This window comes from Petaurus breviceps, unplaced genomic scaffold, assembly GCF_028583685.1.
Source record: "Petaurus breviceps papuanus isolate PSGF00001 unplaced genomic scaffold, PetGlider_PUasm1.0 90775, whole genome shotgun sequence".
Taxonomy (NCBI): domain Eukaryota; kingdom Metazoa; phylum Chordata; class Mammalia; order Diprotodontia; family Petauridae; genus Petaurus; species Petaurus breviceps.
In genome coordinates, this window is record NW_027187342.1 from 14,440,606 (window position 1) to 14,463,409 (window position 22,804).

The window sequence follows — 22,804 nt, forward strand, 5'->3', positions numbered from 1 at the left end:
CACATTAAACTCCTCCCTCCCCTACACATTTTGGCAAACATATAAAATACTGAAAGCTGAAAATGAATTGCAATTCCTAAATTTTGGGGCTGGAGCCAAATCCAAAGTAAATTTGTCAAGTTCGTATGAAGAATAAGTTATCCCAATCTAATTACATATGCTTTTTTTGGATAGGGCTGCTAGAATGGTAGATCAGGGTATTGTTATAGACACAGTATATATGTATTTCAGCAGGTGCATTTGACAAAATCTCTCATGATATCCTTGTGATAAAGAAGTATGGGCTGGATGATAGTATAGTTTGGTCAATTTGTAGCTGGTTGAATGATTATGCCCAGAAAGTACTGATCAGTCGATGTTAACCTGGGGAGAGGCCTCTTAGTCTCTCCCCTTTGGGGAGGGTGAGCTTGAGGTATATCATTTTTGGTCCAGTTTTTTTGATCATATGTACTTGAATGAAGGCATTAATGGCATGTTTATCAAATGATAAAAACAAACTTAGCAGGGATAGCTAATTTGTTAAGAGTGTTAAAAAGTTAAGGAATCGGGACCCCCCCCCCAATAGATCTCTCCAGGCTGTTAGAGTGATGGGCTAGATTTACTTAAATGTTCTTATCCTTCCAAGATTTATAATAACCTCCAGTGTGAATCCTCTTCCCATTCAAACAGGTTACAGTCCCTCTCTTCATTGGGGCATGGCCTTCTGGAGCTGCTGTGAATGAAGAATGAATGTCCTTCTGGCCGAGCATGTGATAAGCTTCTCTGAATTTATCTGGGCCTCAGACAATTAGTACCAGTTCATTCCCAGGTTGATGTTGGAACCCTTGGTAAGTTGGATGGACCCATCACAGTCTGTGTTCTGTTGGTATCATCTTCAAGAACCCAGGTTCACCTCTTTGCCAGGATGAGATATTGGAATAAGACATTAATGGAGAAAAGCAATCAAGCCATGTTAGATTTAAAGGGATAAATCTAAAATCCTGTGCTTACATTAAGGGGAAAAAATGCACAAGTATAAGAATGGAGAGAGATGGCTAGTTCATATGAAAAGACATGAGAGTTTTAGTTGTTTGCAAGCTTAGTATGAATCAAAGGTATGATGCAGTTGCTTAAATATACCCATATGTTCATGCATGCACACACAGTCACACACACATTCTACAAAAAAAAAAAACCCCAACAATTTAATCACAGACTATCTTTAGATAATTTTTATATTCATATTAAGGGAAGTACTTTATACAACTCAGATGACATCTGGAATGCTATGTTTACTTCTGGTTGGGCCTAGGAAGCCATGTCATTGAGAAACATGAAAGAACCTGGGATATTTATCCTGGAAAACAAAGGATTTAGGGAGGAAAATAGTTGTCTTAAAATATTTCAATGGCTGTCATGTGAAAGAGTAATTAGCCCTTTTCTGCCTCCCACTGGAACTAGGAATGCCTGTTCCCAAGACCTGGGTTCAATAGGTCTCACTTTATCTTGGTGGGAAACAGGCCACCACCTTACTCTTGGCTATTTCCAAAATGGCACCCTTTTATTCTCTTTTCCAACTATACTTTCCTCATATGTGTTATTTTCCCTTATTAGAATGGAGGATGCTTGAGGGAAGAGGTGATCTTGCCTTCATATTAATATCCCTAGCACTCAGCATAGTGTTTGGTATATGGTATTTAATAAATGTTTTTTTCATTGATTCATTTGTTCATTTATTTATCCATTCAGTACAGTTCCCAAGGGCAGAATTAGGAACAATGTTTAGAGTTATATGTCATGTAGAGAAGTATGTATGCATATATATATATGTATGTATGTATGTATGTATGTATTCTATACACAGATAGGCTTAATGTATGCAAGAACTTCCTAGTAATTAGAGTTGTCCAAAAATAGAATAGGCTGCCTCAAAAAGAGGATTTAATTTCATTGGAAATATTCCAGTAGAGATAGGATGGTCATGTGGTGACAATGTAGAAAAGATCCATGTTAGACTAAATTACTTATTTTTTATTATTTTTTCCCACATTTCCTCTTTTCCCATTCAATTAAAAAAAAGGAAAAAACCTTCTGTATAAACATACATCATCAAACAAGACACATTTCTGCATTGGTCATGTCTAAATTTTAAAAAATTACATTATTTGCCTCATTTTGCCTTGAGTCTTTGATTTCTCTATCAGGAGCTGTGTAACATGTTTCATCATTAGTCATCTAGAATGATGGTTGGTCGTTATGCTGATCAGAGTTCCTAAATCTTTCAAAGTTGTTTGTCTTTATTGTTGTCATTGTATGAATTGTTCTGGTTCTGTTCACTCTATATTAGTTCACACAAGTCTTCCTAGGTTTCTCTGAAACCATCTTTATCATTTCTCATAGCACAATAGCATTTACCACATTCATATACCATTACTTGTTCTGTCATTCCTCAGTTGATAGTTGTGCCCTCAGATTCTCATTCTTCACCACCTCAAAAAGTTATGAACATTTTTGTATTTCCTTAGAGTTTTGCTTAGAACTTATTCCTCCCTTAATTTACCTTCCTTCTAATTCTCTTTTTCCATTGTTCCCTTTCTCTCCTATTTTCCTGTTAAGTGAAATGTGTGTTTTCTTCCCTCCTTTAACAATTTCAAATTAAAGTGAGGTTCATGTGTCTACTACTCCCCCCTTGCTCCTTGTTTTATAGATTTCTACTTGTGCACCCTGGTTATGAGAGATAATTTTCCTTAACCTTCCTTTTCCTTCCCATCCCTCTCCCACCACCCTATCAGTGTATTCCTCTTCTCTTCCTCTCTCTTTGACTAGATCACTTCTAAATCCATGTGCAGATTGGCCTTTAGATTCTGAGTCTATGGAACACCCACAGTTTTATTGCCATTTCTTGTTAGATTTTTTCCTGGCAGGAGAGACAGCTTGTATATGCAACTTGGAATAAATATTCTTGAGTTGGAAGAGAGGTTGGAGATCATGAAATATAATCTTTTCACTTTATAGGTGAGAGAACTGAGACTCAGAAGTGTTACAATGGGATTGGCCTAAGCTCACACAGCTAGTTATTGGCAGGGACAGGGCTCGAACCCAGGTTTCCTAATTCCCAGTACTGTACCTCTTGTTATACCACTATATCTTATAAAATGCCATAAAGCATAGTATTTGCTGAGTGGTCTCTCTATTTTGTAGAGGAAGTTGTCAGCTAATAATGACTTTCTTCTCTTCTGAACTAATAGCCTCCATTTAACATAACTAGTTGTGTAAGTAATCTTCTGTGATGACTGTTGGCCCTAACACTTCCCACTTTCCTACTATCTCCACCAACAGTGGGTTCCCCTACCCCTGCACTTGACATGGCAAAACAGAGCCATGACATTGACGCTGGCATGGGAAGTTGGCTCCTTACAGTTGGTGGTCAGTCCATACTCTATGCTTGTCCTTAGAAATGCTGGAAGGGTTAGAACACTAAATTTCAGGTGGGAGATTTCTCCTCCACATTTACCTTTATATTATTTTAAGAAACCCACTCTTGGTTCTGGGATTCTTAATATTCATGTTACTGGATGGTTTTCTAGGATCAGTTCTAGAAGTGACTGCCTCTCCGTTTTGGGAAGAGTGTTTCTTACACATGTTATAAGTGAGTATTTTAGCTATGGTACTGGTAGTAGTTTGTTTCTAAATGATTACAGGTATACCTTGGAAATAATATGGGTTCGGTCCCATATCAGCTCAATAAAGTGAATATCACAATAAAGCGAGTCACATGAATTTTTGGTTTCCCAGTACATTTACTAGTCATGTCTATACTATACTGTAGTCTCTTGTGTGCAATAGTATTATGTCATAATGTACATACCTTAGCAAATTCTTGAACCCTCAGAGAGTTGTAATCTTTTTGCTGATGGAGGGTCTTAATCTTGATGTTAATGACGGGTGACTGATCAGGGTAGTAGTTGCTGAAGGTTGGGGTGGCTGTGGCAATTTCTTAAAATAAGCCAACAATGAAATTTGCCTTATTGACTCTTCCTTTCACTTGAACACTTAGAGGCCATTATAGGGTTATTAATTGTCCTAATTTCAATATTGTTGTGTCTCAGGGGATAGAAAGGCCCAAGAAGAGGGAGAGAGAGTGGGAATAGTGGTCAGTGAAGCAGTCAGAATATATACAATATTTATAGATTAAATTATCTGTCTTACATGGGCATGTTTTGTGGTGCTCCCAAACAATTAAAATAGTAACATCAAAAATCATTGATTACAGATCACCATAACAGACATAATAATAATAATGATGAAATTCTGAAATATTGTGAGAATTACCAAAATGTGACACAGAGACATGATGCGAGCATATGCTGTTGGAAAAATGATGCCAGTAGACTTGGTCGATGCAAGGTTACCACAAACCTTCATTTATGAAAAATACAGTATCTGTGAAGGGCAATAAAATAAAGCCCAATAAAACAAGGTATACCTGTATTAAATAATCTATCAATAAACTTATGGAATCACAGATTTAGAACTGAAAGGGTCCTTAGCAATCATCTAGTCCAATCCCCTAATTTTATAAACTGAAGAAACTGAGGTCCAGAGAAGCTGTGTCTTGCCCAATGTCTCACACAAGTGGTAAGAGTCCAAACAGTGATTTGTTTCCAGATCCTCTGGCCTCCAGTCCAGTGTTCTATCCATTGCACCACACTGTTTCCTCTAAAAAGTCAACTATATCAGGGGAAATACCATAGACAAAAGTATAGTAATCCAGAATACATTTTGTGTATTGTGTAATACATCCAAAATATTTTGTGAGGCTTTAAAATTTCTACCTTTGCTCTCATCTTGTTTTGATAGCTGGTGTAGAATGCCATGCTTGCTTTTCTCAGTCTATGTACATTTTATCCACCCTGAAGATGTAGTTCTGGTCCCTGATCTTTCCTGAAGCCTTCCTTCATTAGCTTTATAACACTCCGGTATGTATTACTTATTTGACAATTATCATATACTACTTATCTGGTCATCTTTATATGTAAAAGTCTTGTTTGTACATGATTTTAAATTCCTTGAAGACACGTACAGTGTTTCAATACTTTATGTATCTGAAAACTTTGTGTGTGTGTATGTGTGTATATCTATGTAACACTTTGTATTGAGACAGGTGGTGCAATGGACAGAGTGCTGGCCCTAGTCAGAGAGATGTGAGTTCAAATTCAGTCTCTGAAACTTACTAGTTGTGTCATCCTGGGCAAGTCACTTAACCTCTGTCTCCCTCAGTTTCCTCAACTATAAAATGGCAATAAGAACCACACCTACCTTATTGTGAAGATAAAATGAGATAATATTTATAAAGTGCTTAGCATAGTTACATAGTAACTACTATATGAATGCATTTTCTTTATTTTCTTTCCCTCACCCCCCCATCCTCTATAGTGTCTAACAGAGTGACCGAGTCTGAGTTGTGTTTTTGGAAGATTAGTTTGTGATAACCAAGATGAATTAGAGGTGTGAAAAATTGGAACTAATTAAGTTATCTTCCAGGTGACAGTAGTAAGAATCTTCACGAACTATGATGGTAGCCTTAGGAATGGAGTAGAGATGTGAAAGGCAAAAGCTATAACAGAGGGAAAGTCAGTGGGGCAGTGCTTGATGACTGACTTTTTTTTGGAGGGGGTAAAGTAGGGCAATAAGTGACTTGCCCAAGGTCACACAGCTAACAAGTGTTAAGTTGTCTGAGGCTGGATTTGAACTCAGGTCCTCCTGACTCCAGGGCTGGTGCTTTATTCACTGTGCCACCTAGCCACCCCTTGATAACTGATTGGAAGTTGGGGGAAAGGAGAGGGGTGAGCCAAAGGTGACTCTGTTGGGGGAAAGGAGAAAGGTGTTGCCATCTATGGAAATTGGGAAGTCAAGAGGAACACCTAGTTTGCAGGGGAAGCAGAGGAAATGACCTCTTTTAGATATGTTGTGAAATGGGGTAACTGAGGCATAGATTCTTAGGGTGGGAAGAGACCCCAGATGCCATCCAGATTGGCTCATACCTCCTGACAACCTACCCAACAAGTGGCTAATTATGATGGAATGCTTAGGTGAAGAAGACCAGCAGGTCATTGAAAATCTGGAGTTGGGGTTGGAAAACATTTGGGAGGCAGTACTCTAATTCTTCAAGTATTGCATGTTATCAGATGCACCGATTCATAGTGCTAAAATTATAGTGTGCTCCCTTCCTGCCATTTTGGTTCTCTCCATATTGAGTTATTAGAAAAATTGGTGAGAACCCAGACAAGGCAGGTCAAACCCTGTATGGTACATCTTCCCAAGGTTGTTTACCATTTCTACATCCATTCCTTCCCACCCCCAATTACATTCTAGGGCATCTCTTAAGCTGATGCCTTCCAGCAGTGCCTAGGCCCATTTGATCTATTCCCACACCTCCTCGGAAGAGATCCCATGTGTCTTCCCTTTGTTTCCATCTCTAACCTATAAATGGTCACTCACTTATTAAAATTAATACACTTTGTCCCTTGGTGGGGGTTTTGTATCTCAAGTATTAGCTGGGGACAAACTTTTCCTGGTTGGGTTATGGGTCTTGGGAAAGAGAGGGTTACATAAAAACTCTGGCAAGTTTCTTAAAAAAAATAGAATTCTAAAATTGGATGCATTACAAATTGTCATTTACTGTATCTCTCTGTGCTCAGGATGGACAGAATCTAAAATATTCAAGATAGTATTAATTTAGGTGGTTTCCAAATACCACTTGAGAAAGAGCTTCTTCTATTAAACCTGAATAACATCTTCCTTGCATCTAAATTAAATAAAACAATATGGCATAGTAGAAAACATTCCACTTGGAGTCAGAAGACCTGGGTTTAGATTCTGGTTCAGCTGCTTACTAGCAGTATGACCTTGGGTAAGTCTCTTACCATCTTTGAACATGAATCACCTAATCTGTAAAATGGAGATTCCAAAAGTCTTTCTACCTACCTCAGAGATTTTTGTGGAAAAAAGAACCTAGCCAGTCTAAGAGCATGATATAAATGTGAGGCATCCCTATGATCCCACATGCTGCAGGGTTTAGTGTATTTTTTTCTTGCCCTGCCCTCAGTGGAAATGGAGAATGTAGCTGATGAGAGTTCCATATCAGAATGGTCATCAAATTTTCTCATTGCCTTCCCAGCTAACTCTAAGGGGCTATTAGATTACAGTGAAATAAATGAGACTTAACTGGATCAGGCCTCCACCTGCATTGATGCCTCATCCTGGGAGACTTAGGTCAGTGTAGGTCAGGCAGAGTGTTCAGCATGGATCTGGATGAATGGGCAAAGGGATGCTCTGGTTGGCGATTGAGTACCAAGAATTCTCTTTGTCTCCTCATGCTGCATGTTTCTGAATGAGTTCTGGTTAGTGCTGGATGTTCTGTGATAAATCTCAAATAGAAATAAATAATTAACCAAACAAATGATGGGCCGGGAATGGGTTGGGAGGGGAGGGGGATGGTAGAAGTCGAAGCAGGATCGTAGACAAATAAAGAGGAGAAGATAAAAGATGTGGATTTGACTTAAACCACCAAGGATAGCTCCAAAAATAGTCAAACAATCTACAGGGAATAAAGGGCCCTCTGCATTGGAACTGTGCTAACCACCTTTCTAACAATTTGCATAGGTGGCTGTCTCTATCATCTAACTCAGCTGGGTCCCCCAATTCAGGGAGATGTCGCTGGGTTTCCAAGAGCTGTCATTGGCTGCATTTTATCCCATTTTCCCCTTAGATATTCTCTCTTCCCTTCTTTTCATAAATGTCCAATTTAAAAACTACTCTTCTTCCCTGGTGGCATATCTGTTATGAAGCCATGGAAAAGACAGAGGAAGTAAGAGAGAAAAAAAGAGGAGTCAGATCTAACCCTAGTGCTGTCTTCTTAAATGTGGAATTCAAATTTATCAATACTCCATATTGAAGCCAGCTTTGGTTTAGAATGAACTCATCAATCAACTTTACTCTAGTAAATCTGAAGAATTCTCTAGTTCTGCACAACTTGGCATTACCTGGAGATTTGGCTTGAAAAATGACTAGTAACGACTTTTGAGAGCCTAGGATTATTGCTCTGCCACCATGTAGAACACTAATAGACTGAGTAAGAGCACCGGCTCCAGTGTCGGGATGACCTGGGGATCAAATCTGGGCTCAGATACTCAGCACCACACCCAGAAATAACTGGCCGTGTAACCTTGAGCAAGTTACTTAACCCTGATTGCTTTAAAAAAAAAAAAAGAACACTAATAGAGGATAATAATAACTTATTTATGTACCATTGCTAAGACAACATATTGTAATAAAGGGATTAACTAAACATAGTCAAATGCCAAAATCTGTGTCACAGATAATAAGGGCTATCAAAGGTGGTGCAGTGGACTTTTTGATCATTTTTGATGATAGCAGTGGCTATTTGATGATTGTAATACACTATCTGTGTGACCTTGAGACAAATCAAACTTCTGGGTTGTTTCTTTATCTACAAAATGTGGGGTTGGACTAAATGATCTATAAGCTATCTTCTATATCTAAATCCTGTAGCCCTATTTTTCTAGTCAAAACCCCTCAGTGGCTCCCAATTCTCTACCTCCCTCAAATATAAACCCTTTATCCTGGTATTCAAGGCCCTTCATAGTTGGAGACCAAATTACCTTTCCAGTCTTCTCCTTCACATATTCCTTTTTAAAAATTAATTAATTAATTTTTAGTTTTCAATATTTAGTTTTCAACATTCACATTTTGAGTTCTAAATTTTCCCCCTTGCCTCTCCTCCCCCATCGCCAAGACAGCATGCAATCTGATATAGGCTATATATATACAATCATATTAAACATATTTCCACATTAGTCATATTGTGAAAGAAGAGAAAAACCATGAGAAAGAAAAAAACAAAACCAAAAAAAAAAAGAGAGAAAGAGAAAACAGTATGCTTTGATCTACACTCAGACTCCATAGTTCTTTCTCTGGATGTGGATAGCATTTTCCATCATAAGTCTTTTGGAATTGTCTTAGAACCATTGCATTTCTGAGTAGAGCTAAGTCTATCAAAGTTGGGCATCATGTAATGTTGTTGTTACTGTGTACAATGTTCTGGTTCTGTTCACTTCACTCAGCATCAATTCATGCAAGTCTTTTAAGGTTTTTCTGAAATCTACCTGCTCATCATTTCATATAGAACAATAATATTCCATTACATTCATATACCACAACTTTTTCAGTCATTCTCCAATTGATAAGCATGCCCTCAATTTCCAATTCTTTGTTACCACAAAAAGAGCTGCTGTAAATATTTTTATACATGTGGGTCCTTTTCCCTTTTTTATGATCTCTTTGGGACACAGCCCTAGTAGTGGTGTTGCTGGATCAAAGGAGTATGCACGGTTTTATAGCCCTTTGGGTATAGTTCCAAATTGTTCCCCAGAATGGTTGGATAAGTTCACAACTCCACCAACAATGTTTTAATGTTCCAATTTTCCCATATATTCTCTATCATTTTCCTGTTTTGTCATGTTAGCCAATCTAACAGATTTGATGTGGTACCTCAGAGTTGTTTTGATTTACATCTCTCTAATCAGTAGTGATTTAGAGCATTTTTATATGACTATAGAAAGCTTTAATTTTTCCATCTGGAGCTGCCTCTTAATACCCTTTGACCATTTATCAGTTGGGGAATGACTTGTATTCTTATAAATTTGATTCAGTTCTCTATGTATTTTAGAAATGAGGCCTTTATCAGAGATATTGGCTGTAAAAATTGTTTCCCAGATTTCTGCTTCCCTTCTAATCTTGGTTTCATTGACTTTGCTTGTGCAAAAACATTTTAACTTAATGTACTCAAAATTATCCATTTTGCATTTCGTAATGTTTTCTCTCTCTTGCTTGATCATAAATTCTTTCCTTCTCCATAGATCTAACAGGTAAACTATTCCTTGCTCTCCTAATGCTTATGGTATCACCCTTTATGTCTAAATCGTACACCCATTTTGACTTTATCTTGGTATATGGTATAAGATGTTGGTCTATGCTTTCTTTCTGCCATATAATTTTCTAGTTTTTCCAGCAGTTTTTTTTTTTTTCAAATAGTGAGTTCTTATCCCAGAAACTGGAATCTTTGGGTTTATCAAACAGTAGATAACTATAGTCACTGACTACTGTGTCTGGTGTACCTAACCTGTTCCACTGATCCACCACTCCATTTCTTAGCCAGTACCAAGTAGTTTTGATGATTGCTATTTGATGATTGCAATACAATTTTAGATCTGATATGGCAAGGCCACTTTCCCTTGCACTTCTTTTCATTAACTCCCTTGATATTCTTGACATTTTGTTCTTCCAGATAAATTTTATTATTTTTTTTAGCTCTGTAAAACAAGTTTTGGTAGTTTAATTGGTATGGCACTGAATAAGTAAATTAATTTAGGTAGAATTGTCATTTTTATTATATTAGCTCAGCCTACCAAAGAACAAATGATATTTTTCCAATTATTTAGATATGATTTTATTTGTGTGAAAAGTGTTTTGTAATTCATAAAATTTCTGGGTCTGTCTTGGCAAGTAGATTCCCAAATATTTTATTTTGTCTACAGTTACTCAAAATGGGATTTCTCTTTCTATCTCTCTATCTCTTGCTTTGTTAGTAATATATAGGGCTTTGTTAGTAATATATAGAAATGCCAATGATTTATGTGGGTTTATTTTATATCCTACAACTTTGTTTAAGTTGTTCATTTTTTCAAGTAGTGTTTTAGTTGATTCTCTAGGATTCTCTGAGGATACATCATATCATCAGCAAAGAGTGATAGCTTTGTTTCCTTGTTTCCTATTCTAATTCCTTTTATTTCTTTTTTTCCTTTGCATATTTCTATTATTCTTTACACATTCTACATCCCAAATTACTTGATGTGCTCTATTCGTATTTTTTGATTGGCCTGACTCCTCCCTTTGCTCACTCTATTTAGCATGCCTAGAATGGGCTCCTTGTCCCAATTCCATCAGCTGAATTCTCTTCCTATCTTCAAGGTCCCATTTAGGTGCCATTTACTCCATGAAATCTCCCTTTATTCTCCTCTACCCCAGCCTCTGTGCTGAAAGTGATCCCCTCCTCCTGAGGTTCTTTATTTTACTTAGTCTATATTTCTTCTTTGCACTTAGCTCACTTTTCACATATCATAGTTATTTATGCTTCTTTCTCCCTGTTAAATTGTAAGCTCTTTGAGGACAGGGATGCTGTCTTGATTCATCTTTGTATCTTCATTCCTAAGTAGAGTTCTTTATTAATATGTCTGCTTTGAATGGAAATTATTTTACTTTAATATTTTTAAATGCTCATGATAAATCTCCTATGATTGCTCCCATCAGTTTGGACAAACCAACCAATTAATTTAAAAATCAAGGGGCTGCAGTCACACATGGTCTTCCAGGATATTTTCTGGCAACAAAGCGGTTGCACTGAGTGGGAATAGTTGCCAGCACCCAGGTATAGAACTAAAGTGGATTAGAGGTGTGTGGGAAATCATGGGAAGAAGACAGGCAGCCTGGTGTTATAGAGCAGTCACGGTAAACACATAGAAATGGGGGTTACTAAACCATATTGAAGGATCCCTGTAGGCTGTATATTGACTTAGAAAACCACACATGTTTATATATTTCTTTCTTTATTAATACAATAACACATTAAAATCAGATAGGTACTGCATTTTATTCTGGTTCCTGTCACATTTGGAAGTGTTACAGGCTGCATGCCACCCATGGGCCATGTGTTTTGACCCTTCTGTTGTGGAAAGCATCCTGGATTTAGTGTTAGGGAATGTGGGTTCAAATCTGATTCTGCTAATCTTAAAAATATATTTTTTCTTCTAAAAATTAATTGTTATTTTACAAGCATTTATTTTTTCTTCTTCTGATACCCTGCCCCCTGCCACTCAATAATTAAACAAATAAACCTCATAATTAACATTCATTGTCCAGAAAAACAAATTCCCACGAGTCATGTCCAAAAATGTGTGTCTCATTCTGTATTTTAACCTCTTTGGCAGGAGGTTGGTCACATGATTCTTCTGTTATGCATGCTATCTGTGTGTGAATTTGGAAAGATGCTTTACCAATCTGTGTCTTCCTCTATTAAAAAGAAAAGATGAGGGAAGAGGTTTGGATGAAATGCTTTCTAAAGTCCCTTCTAGCTCTGGAGTGATGAACTTCTAAAGCCAAATTCCCATATTCACTTTCTCTCTTAGGAGATATGCGAACAGTCATAAGCACTAGCTTCTTGGGGGGTGGGGGTGGGAAGCAGATTTCTTAGTCAGGGGTCTTTTCCTATTTCTTTATTGAGCAGAGAGGGACTTCATTTGCCTGTTTATAAATGAGACCGCATAGGGATTAACCCTGCTAGAGACTGCCTCCATGGACCACGTTGGAGGGCTTTTTGTTGATAGATATCACCTTGAAATGGAGTTCAGCTGGCATAAGCCAACTCTTGAAAAATAGGTCCTTTAATGTCCTCTCAATGAGACCCGCTGCATGACAGCTAGCCTGGGGGACTCAAACGCTGGTGAGAAATCAGAGCCATAGATCTGTCTCAAAGCACAGTTTCATCAAGTGGGATTGCTGGATGTTAAGTTTAAGACGTAACAACCCCACCTGCCCTGCTTTGCCTCAGACACACGACAGCTCAGGGAGCTTGGCTAGGCCTGGACTGCCTGGGTGTGCCTGATGAGCAGCCTCAGCGGTCTCTGCATGGTGCCAGCTCCTCTGGCAGCACCCAAGGGAGCGCAAGGGCACAGCGAGAAATAGGTGATGGATCTTAGGTGTGTTGCTAAGAAAATGGTAGAGAAATTTCTAACATGAACATCTTCCCTTTCCCCAAAAAAGAAGACAGAATCATAAGATTTTAGAATTTAAACTTGACATGACTTCATCTAATCTAAACCTCCATAAGGGTGGCCTTGATGTCTAGGAAGCACAAAACTTGTGTCATCAGTCTGGTTCTTATACCGAATCTCTTGATACAAAGTGATTATGTCATTTCAGGTTCATTTGAGGGGTAAGGGAGAGAGGAAGAATGGAAGAGGAAAAGAAAAGAGAGGGAGAGAGAGAAAAAGATAAAAAAAAGAGAGAGAAAAGAGAAAGGAGTGAGAGAGAGGGAGAGAGGGAGGGAGAGAGAGAGAGAGGGAGAGGGGAGGGAGAGAGAGAAAGAGGGAGAGAGAGGGGGGAAGGAGAGAGAGAGAGAGAGAGAGAGAGAGAGAGAGAGAGAATGAGAATGAGAACATCTCAAGGGTTACACTTGCTCTGAAATGAGTCTTATCCCTGAATGGGATAAATAAGGAGGGCCTATAGCCTCTTTCTTGGTGCTGTGTCTGAAACATAGAATTGTTGGATCATAAAATTTTAAGGAACCTTAAAGGCATCAAATCCAACCTTTTGCCCAAGGCAAGAACTCCTCTGTAAGACATTCTTGACTATGGTCATACAGCCTCTGTTTGATCCCTTCTGCTGTCAGGCAGCATGTGAGGTCATTCACCACCATACCAGCCAGCCATTATTGAAATTTATAGGAAAAAATAGTAGACTTAGAAAGCTGGGTCCCTAAAATCTGTACCCTGGTTAATTTTGCCCAGGGGTCCCAAGTTTTTATACCAATGATGGTTTCCTTATCTCACCTTTCAGATTAGAGGGCATCAGGCAGCTCAATTCCAGCCCAACATGTCTGTGATGACTCCAAAGAAACATGTAGAGAATAAACTGTCAGAGAGTCAGCCAGTCTCTTCCATCATAGGGGAAAGACAGGATCTGCTGATCCCAGACAACAACAAAGAAAAAATTGAGGCCAGGCCTGGGGCAGCCCAACAGAAACCTCTCCACTCTGTGCTGGGGAGAACGAGGTCCTGAAAGAAATGAGGCTGCCACCAGGGGCCCGCCCAAATACCCATATGCGGGGGGGTGGGGGGGTGAGGGGGGAAGGACATGGAACAGAGGCAGGAATTCAGGCAATTAATCCTTTATTTAAAGAATAATAAACAGCCAGATTTTACGCACTGAAAGAGGGAGCAAGGTAAAAGGGGTTAAAAACTAAAAAGCAAGGACGGCAGACACCAATTAACACAATGCTAATTGACAATTTCCCCAAGCCTCCATGAAACATGCCAGGCCTATTTCCCCAATTGCTAATTAAATCAAACCGCACACACAATACTAATTTCCCTAACTTAGGGAACTCAGTAGACAAATAAAATGCAAAACTAACTTAAACATTTTGTCAAAGTATTGGGAAAATAATGAATGAAATCTTAAAGTGAATAAACTTTGGCTCTAAGTAAATATGTTAAACTTCTGGCATGTTTAATGGAGGCTTGAAATATCCCAGCATCCCCATTCTACTCACAATTATATAAATGTACTTCCTAATCACAAAATAATACACAACAGTTCCCTTAACTTATATTCTCTCCCTCTGGTGAAGGGTACACAGCACATCATGAAAGTGACATGTAAATTGCACCATTTAAAAATTATAAAATACCAACTTAATTACAATTAAAAACAAAAGGAATAACTTTTCTTTAAAATGGTCCCCAAGGTCTTTGAGCTGGAGTCTGGCTTTGTGGAAAAGAGAAGGCAGTCATTTAATCATACAGTTCAGTGTAAAGACAACTCATATTGGCTGGCTCTGCTTTCACATAGACTCTCCCCTAACCATTTCCCCCGCCCCTCCCCTTGCCAACTTTCTGTAAACTCTGTGTCTCTCTGATCCCAATCCCCTTTCTGCTATCACTCTCCCCTTCCCTTCTTCCCACCAGCTTTGAAGTGTCCCCTTCAACCCTCATTTTGAGGTCTGATCAGAGTCCCTATACTCAGGGCTTCCTGGGAACACCTCAGTAGAATCACAGATTTTTGAGAGCTGTACAGGATGTAGTGACATAGTAACACAGGACCCCGAGATGGAAGGAACCTTAGAAATCATTTATCCCAGCCCTCCCATTTCATGGGAAAGAGCTGAGGCCCACCAGGGGCATCACATAGCTGGTAAATAGGATTTAAACTTGGGTGATCTGTGATTTTTTATTCCATCCCCCTCTTTTTTCCAGTTGAAAACCATAGGCCCAGAGATATTAAATAATTTGCCCAAGATCATACAATTAGCTGGAATTATAACCAAGACCCATTGACTTCTAAGAAGAGGGAATAACTACTAGAACTTCATTTGTGCCCTCAACAGCTGACCCAGTGCCTAGTACAGAGTTGTTTCTTAATAAATGCTCATTGATTGCTAGCATTTTCCAAAGAATTTAAGAATCACGTAGAATCATAAAATATCAGAATTTGAAGAGATTTCCAGAGCCAACTAGATCAACCTGTACTGTCACACTAATCTAATGGTTTTTAGTTGTTTGGAATCTCAAAAAAGATGCCTTTTAGCTTTGTTACACAGGACTAAGTTAACCTCTCTAGGCTTCAGTTTCCATGTTAATAAAATGAGGATGTCAGATCAGAGAGTCTCTCTCTTTCCAGTTGCAAATCTCATGATCCTGATAGAGGTTTACATGGAATGAGGGAGGAGTGGAAACCCCTTCCCCCCTGCCACTTGGGCTAGCAGTTTTTTTTTTTGCTTTTTATAGGGCAATTGGGGTTAAGTGACTTGCCCAAGGTCACATGGCTAGTTTTTGTGTTAAGTGTCTGAGGCTGGATTTGAACTCAGTTCTCTCACTCTAGGGCCAGTGTTCTATTCACTGGGCCACCTAGCTGCCCCTTGGTCTCATGTTCTAGGAGAGGAGAGGGGAGAAGAGTTAAGTGGTGCTGTGGGAGATGAACCAATTCCTGCTCTCAAGAGATGAGGAAACAGTCAGCAGAATAGAGACAATGGCATGGCCCTAGGACTAGGGCTGGGATTTACCAACCCTGTGACCTTTGACTGGTCACTTTATCTCGAGGGCCCCGTTTTCCTTATCTCATGTTCTCTTTGGTTTCAAATTCATGGTCCTATGAGGTTCAGTAAGATGAAATTATTTGTCCAGAGTCAACCAGTTAATAGGTATAAGAGGACTCAAACCCTGTGTCTTCTTATTGTGCTTTCTGATAGGCTGCCTTACCTACTCTTGGGGAGTTAGGCCTTGCTGGGGACTAAAGGACTTGAGGAGAGCTTAGCAGGAGAAACAAAATACCTAATTTTGATACAACTTGAGGCTCACCTTCTGCGGTTCAGTGGGCTATCCTCTGAAGAGAAAACTGTCTACCTCGGACATTATTTGTCATCTTCCCCAAGTGGATTATAGTAAATGATGGACCAGTGAATGGGTTGGTCTATCAGCTTAGCTCTGTTAAGGGCAAAGAGATACAGGAAGACAGACAAGGATCCTTTCTCCTCTGCTTTGCTCAGCTGTGGAGAGAGGTCCCTAAAAAGGCTCAGGAAGATGTGCAGTGCTGGGTATTAAAGCATCCTTGGACTTTCTTTTTTGACTGGCATCAGTGATGCATTTATCAAGAGGGAGGCTGCTTATCTGTCCTTGTTCCTTCCCAGGACAAAGGCAGACCTGTCACCGGCAGATCAAGAGAAGCCTGAAGAGGAGGGGAAGGACAGCTGAAAGTCTTTCTCGTTCATTGTGATTTATCATAATCACTGACCCCTCCCCCAGGATGAAATAGGAATGAAATAGTAATGTGATAGGTTAATGCCGATAATTAAAGAGAGTTTAAGACTAAGTGTGAGACTGAACTATATGTGTGGGTGGCGGGAATAGTTGTTTGATGTGAAAGTCAATGATTGAATTATTCAGAGAGAGTGATTTCCAAATGATAATTTTACACTTTACATAACTGATTTTGATTTATTATAGTGGCACCCAGTTGAGCTGCTTTAGTTATAAAGGGCTGTCACTTTTCCCATCACAGACCCCTGGTCTGGAGCACAAAAAAGTCCCTCCTATCTGAAATTTGACATTGTCAGTGTCAGATCCTTGGCACAGCTTCCCTTACTTATTCTGACCCCCCTTCCCCCACCCACGTCCCTCCTCCATTCTCCATCCCAACTACAAGTTTCTTGCCTCTTTGGTTTAGCTTTTTATAATCAGCTGGGCGTGTGTAGAGAAACTGTGTGAGGTAAGCTGTTTCTTGTTTCCCTCCTAATGTGTCTATTTAAAAGCTCTGGCTTCATTTCACTTAGCAAGAAATCAGCCTATGGAGTAAGAAGGGGCCCTGGGAACTTATGATGATAATGATATCCTGAAAGCAAATTTTGGTGCAGACCAAATTGGTGGGTAGTCTGTCCATTCTATGTACCAATATTATGCCAAGACCAGTGGGGTTTTTTTTGAGCGGGGGGAGTGAATCAAAGTAGGAGAGAAAGTGGCAAGGTCACCAATTCAACATCTCTTGAGAAAAAGTAAAGTATTAAAAAATGACCTGCAAAATCCAAGTCATGAAAATCAATATGAATCATTTGGGCCTCAAATTTTTCTCTTCCCATTTGTAACAAAGCCTCTTTTTGGAAAATTAGCCAAGTAGTTGTATTGTCTTCTAATCTAAAAAATGCCAAATATCAGACAACCTAGTTGACTTCTAGTAAATGGTCCCTGGAGAAACCCCACTGAGTTGCCTCCCTGTTGGGACATGGAATTCACCAGCCCCATGACTGAAAGAACCAGCTTGGTGACCAAAGCATACACACTGTCCAATAAAGCAGCCTGGCATCAAAGAAACAGTGAAAGAGCTTTGCCTCTTGTGATCTTTGTGCTAGCCTCTGGATGTTGATCACTGATTTGAATTCTGCAGATGGAGAAGGGAAGGAAGAAAGCGGGATACCCCAAAATAATATAACACAAATGGAGAGGAATTTGTGTTGTCTTTCAGAGTCCTGGAGTGAGGATGGGAGCTTTGGACCAACAAGGAGGAAAAGGGGGTTGGAAGAAAAGGAGAAAGAAAGATCAGGGAACAGAAGTGGTGTGCAAAGGTCAGTGTTATGCTGTATTCGCCCAGTTGTCATGATAGCCAATCCCTAAAAAAAGGTTGTTAAGATGATAAAGACCAACGTGATATCATGTACTGAGTGCAATTTGAGTAGCTGAACATCTATATAAACCATTCTTTTTAGCAGTAGACTATAGTACTAAGAATGGGGCATTGGAAAGAAAGAACTCTGAGTTTGGAGTCATGGGACCTGTGTCCAAATTCCACCTCTGCCCTCATTTGGGACTTTAGGCAAGTCACAACCTGCCTGTACTGTATAGTTTGTAGGAAATATGAAGGTGTTTAGATGGCCTCTAAAGTTGCTTTCAAGGGGTGGCTAGGTGGTGCATTGAACAGAGCACCAGACCTGGAGTCAGGAGGACCTGAGTTCAAATCCAATCTCAGACACTTAACACTTACTAGCCATGTGACCTTGGGCAAGTCACTTAATCCCAATTGCCCTGCCTGCCCCCCTACAAAAAGCAAAATAAAATAAAAATAAATAAAGTTGCTTTCAGCGCTAAATCTATGATCCTATGACCTAGAAGAGTGTAATTTAGCTTAAAGAATCTTTAGTAAATAAACAGCATGCCCCCACTAGAGTATTTGGATCTTGTTAAAGGTAAAGAGGCATGTACTAGGTCAGGCCATGGTCCACTTGGCCCCTTATTCTGCCTTAGGAAGACACCAAGGAATGAATTGTGTATAAGGGCTTGCTTGCCCTTATCTGTGTCAGCTTCAAAAGATTAAGGATGTAGCCTCACCTTCACCTCTTTTCTCTCCCCCCACCCCCACCCCACCTCTAGCCTTCTTACTGATAGGTCATGATTTTCTCAAGACTCCTCTTGAATTTGTGGTTCAAATTCACTGTGGATAAAGGAAAGTTTGACAGGTTAGACCATTGAGCTGAACTGCATAAGATTGAATTTGTTAGGAATAAATGTAAAATCTTATACTTTGGTTCAAAAATCAATTTCCCATATACAGAATGGGAGAGGCATGGCTAGACAGCAATTCATTTAAAAAAGACCTGAAATTTTTAGTGTAGGGCAAGCTCAGTATGAATTGAAAAGTGTGATATAGCCTGTAAATAAACTTATTCAATCTTGGGTTATGTTAAGAGAGGCATCGTCTCCAGAGATAAGAAGGTTATAGTCTTATTGTGTTCTGCCCTGGTTAAATCATACCTGGAACATTGTATTTAGCTTTGGAAACCTTTTAGGAAAGACCTTCACAAATTGGAGAGCAAGCAGGATGGTAAACAGCCTTGAGTTCATGACATAGGAGGGAATGGGAATATTCAACCTGGAGAAGAGAAAACTCAGTGTGTGAGAAATGTCCTCGTGTATCTGAAGGGCTCTCACATAGAAGAGGAATGAGCTTGGACCCAGAGCAATCGCAGAGAGGCAAATTTAGGCTCCATCTAATGTAGAACTTGCCAACAGCTCAGCAGAATGGGATGCCTTGGGAAGCAGTGGATTCCTTCACATTTGAGGTCTCCAAGCAAGGATTTGATGAGGATTTTTCAGGTGTGAAATGGAGATCTCCTTTTCAGGTAACAGATTAAACCAGATGGGCTTTGAGGGCCCTTTCAGTTCTGAAATTTGGTGATTCTGTGAAGTATGTAAAGGGAATGTGGTATATAAATAGGTAAAGGGAGTATTTAGGAGAAAGAAGATCCTTTGACCTTTTCTCTCCTGAACAAAAAGCCAGGGGCCCCTACATCAGAAGAGACAGAGAAGCAAATGTTATTTATTTTTTCCTGTGCATAAAGCAACTGTGCACATGAGCTTGCAGCCTCTATGGGGGGACAAGACATATGCATTTTAAGTAGAAGAGGAATGTTTGGCCCATTACTAAACTGTGTGCTATAGATGACGTCACCTCTCCCTTTCTGTCTATAGCTCCAGAATTTGAGAGCTGCGGGATGGGGGTAGTGAGGGTGGGGCAGGTGCACAAAGGGCACTAAAGTCTTTCTTCCTCTAGCCCTGGCTGCTTTATTGGGAGGTGCTTGGAACTTGGCTGCTATATTAATATATTCAGTTACAGGGTCAAAACCTTATAGGAATTGTTAAATTAAGGGAGAGATTACTTTTAAAAAACACAGTTCTAGATTTGTCCTGGCACTGAAGTGCAAGTGATCTTGGACAAGTTACTTAAAAGGTGCAGGGGAGAAAGTACTGGACTTGAGTCAGAGAGATATGAGATCAAATCCTGCCTCAGGCACTACGAACCTGAGCAACCTCTCTCAGCTTCGCACCCCCGCCCCTGCAATGTAATATGGGGATCGTACTAGTGTCTACCTCCCAGGGGTGCTGTGAGGATCAAATGCGGTAATATATGCAAAGCACTTTATTATTATTTCCCATTCTAGAGTTCATTTTCAAAAATGTAAAGAGAGTCTAATGGTCCCCTAATGTGGCATTGTCCCATGAATGGAAAGGCAGGCCCTGTGTTGCCCAGTCCAGGTCAAGGTTGTGAGATGAGGGCTAGAATAAGGATTTACTCTACTTCAGGGGTTCTTAACCCTTTTGGTTTCGTGGACCCTTTTGGCAGACTGTGAAGCCCTATGGACTCCTTTTCAGAATAATGTTTTAAAATGCATAAAATAAAATCCATAGGATTACAAAGGATTACTAATTATATTGAAATACATTTATTAAGCAATGGATAGAGCACTAGCCCTGAAGTCAGGAGTACCTGAGTTCAAATCTAGCCTCAGACAATTAGTAGTTGTGTGACCCTGGGCAAGTCACTCAACCTTGATTGTTTAAAAAAAAAAGTTGCTTTGAAATACATTTATCAACCTGGAAAAAGTCCCAAGCAACAGTCCATGAACCCCATCCAGGTTAAGAACCCCTACACCAGATGTCCAACTTCCTACCAAGACTTGGGAACTGTAGAACATGGAGCTAGCTTGGATTCTAGTTATGATTGCTCAGGGGCTGGAAAAGACCTCTTGGGTCATTTGGTTCATTCCCCCGCCTTTAGGCAGTCTTCACTCAAGCATCCTAGACTAGGTCCTATTTATTCTGTTCTTATAGCGCTCCAGGGAAAGAGACCATGCTATAATATCTTACAGGAAAATGTTTCCATTCTGTCAGGAAATTCTTCTTAACATGAGTTGTTCCTGTAGAAATTTAAAGTCCATTTTCTACTGTTCTGTTCTTGATGAATCCAAAGACTCTTTCATTGTAAGTTAGAATCCTCATGGTTCATCCTGGTGAATTGTAAATCACAAAGTCTCTTTGTAAATGCCTCCATTATTTCCTGTTTTCAGCTGTTGAGAAGTATAAGCAGAGGTTTGGGGAGGAAAGGGGGCATTCTCACCTCTGAACTTGGCCAGAAGAAATGATAAAGATCAAGATAAAGGTCCAGGGGAGAAGAAAAATGTCTCAAATGCTTGGATCTTCAAAAACAAAAGGTTTAAGTTTCTTCAAACATTTGCATTGAGATTTAATTTTTTATCTGCTCATCTTGAGCTCTGAGGTGGTCAAAATCCAGAGGAGACATGAGGCATTTTTATCTCTATCCTTTGTAGTGTTTATGTGTTCCTTCCTTCTCAGCCTGCCAAAGAAGGTAAGTTCCTCCGATTCAAGCCAGAAGACAACCAGGCCAAAGTTGAATGCCAGTTGAATGGTTGTCTCCAAAGGCTGGACACTGGGAACATCCCCAAATATCAGAATGACATGGGCTGTGCTCATCTCTGCTTATGCAATTGAAATGCTGATGGATTTTGACTGGGGATTCTTATGATCCTTTTTGGTTGACAGTAGGGTTTTTTTTTTCCCTTCCTTTTCTCTAACTCTTAGGAGTTGAGAGTCCCAAATACCTGTGGGTTGACAGATCACCCAGCCAATGTGACCAATACTTAATTACATTAGCATTTGTTTTCACTATAAAGGTAATCATATTACTGCCTTTCATGTCACATTAGTGAAAATGGGTACCAATATGATACATATTAATATAATAAGATGGGAAATGGCTAATACAATTAGACTTTCACATTTTATTAGCCCTGGACTGACACCATACATAGAAGGATGGCTGGCTTTGGGTGTGAGTGTTTCTTTGTGTGTTAATAGAGAGGAATCTGAGCTTGGGTCAGAGGAACATATGGCTTTTGTAGCCAGTTGTTAGTTTTGATGCCCAGTTTGTGGGCACTATTCTCCACACCCACACTACCCCCCATTCAGTTACAGAAATGCCTTTTGGATTTGGGTTGGGAGAGGGGCAACTGCTTCACAGCCAGGCTACGCTGCCTGCATTGTGGTCATTAAAGTATCCTGTGACATGATCCTGCTGCTCATGTGGCCCCAGATCAGATAGAATGAATATTTCATTATCCCTTCTGTGGAAGGCGCTGGTAGAAAGGGAGAGCAGAGATAGGGAAAACCTCCCCAGGGTCCCTTCCAATAATGGCATCATGAAAGGGCGCTGGATGCCCCACAGGTGATGCTTGGGTTGCCTTTTCCCTCCAAAGCAGAAAGAAACCTTCATTCTTCATGTCCATCTAAAGTAGTGGTTGAAAACCCATCAAAGGAGAGATAGAGAGACACTTCATTGTCTATAGGTGGATGTATAGTGCCAGACTGACTTGATAGTGCTTTGGGCTGCTTCTGTCAGTTCTCGGAGCATACCCAAGAAATTCAAGCTAATTTTAATATCAAGATTAGCAGAATGAAACCATAAAAAATGAATCTGATGCAAAAAATGTGTCATAAAGTCAATTGTAACTGACTTGGACATTATTCATTTGTTTTTGCATCATCTGTATTATTCTTTCTTGAAGGGAGAAGGGAACAAAGGAGAGAGAGAGAGAGAGAGAGAGAGAGAGAGAGAGAGAGAGAGAGAG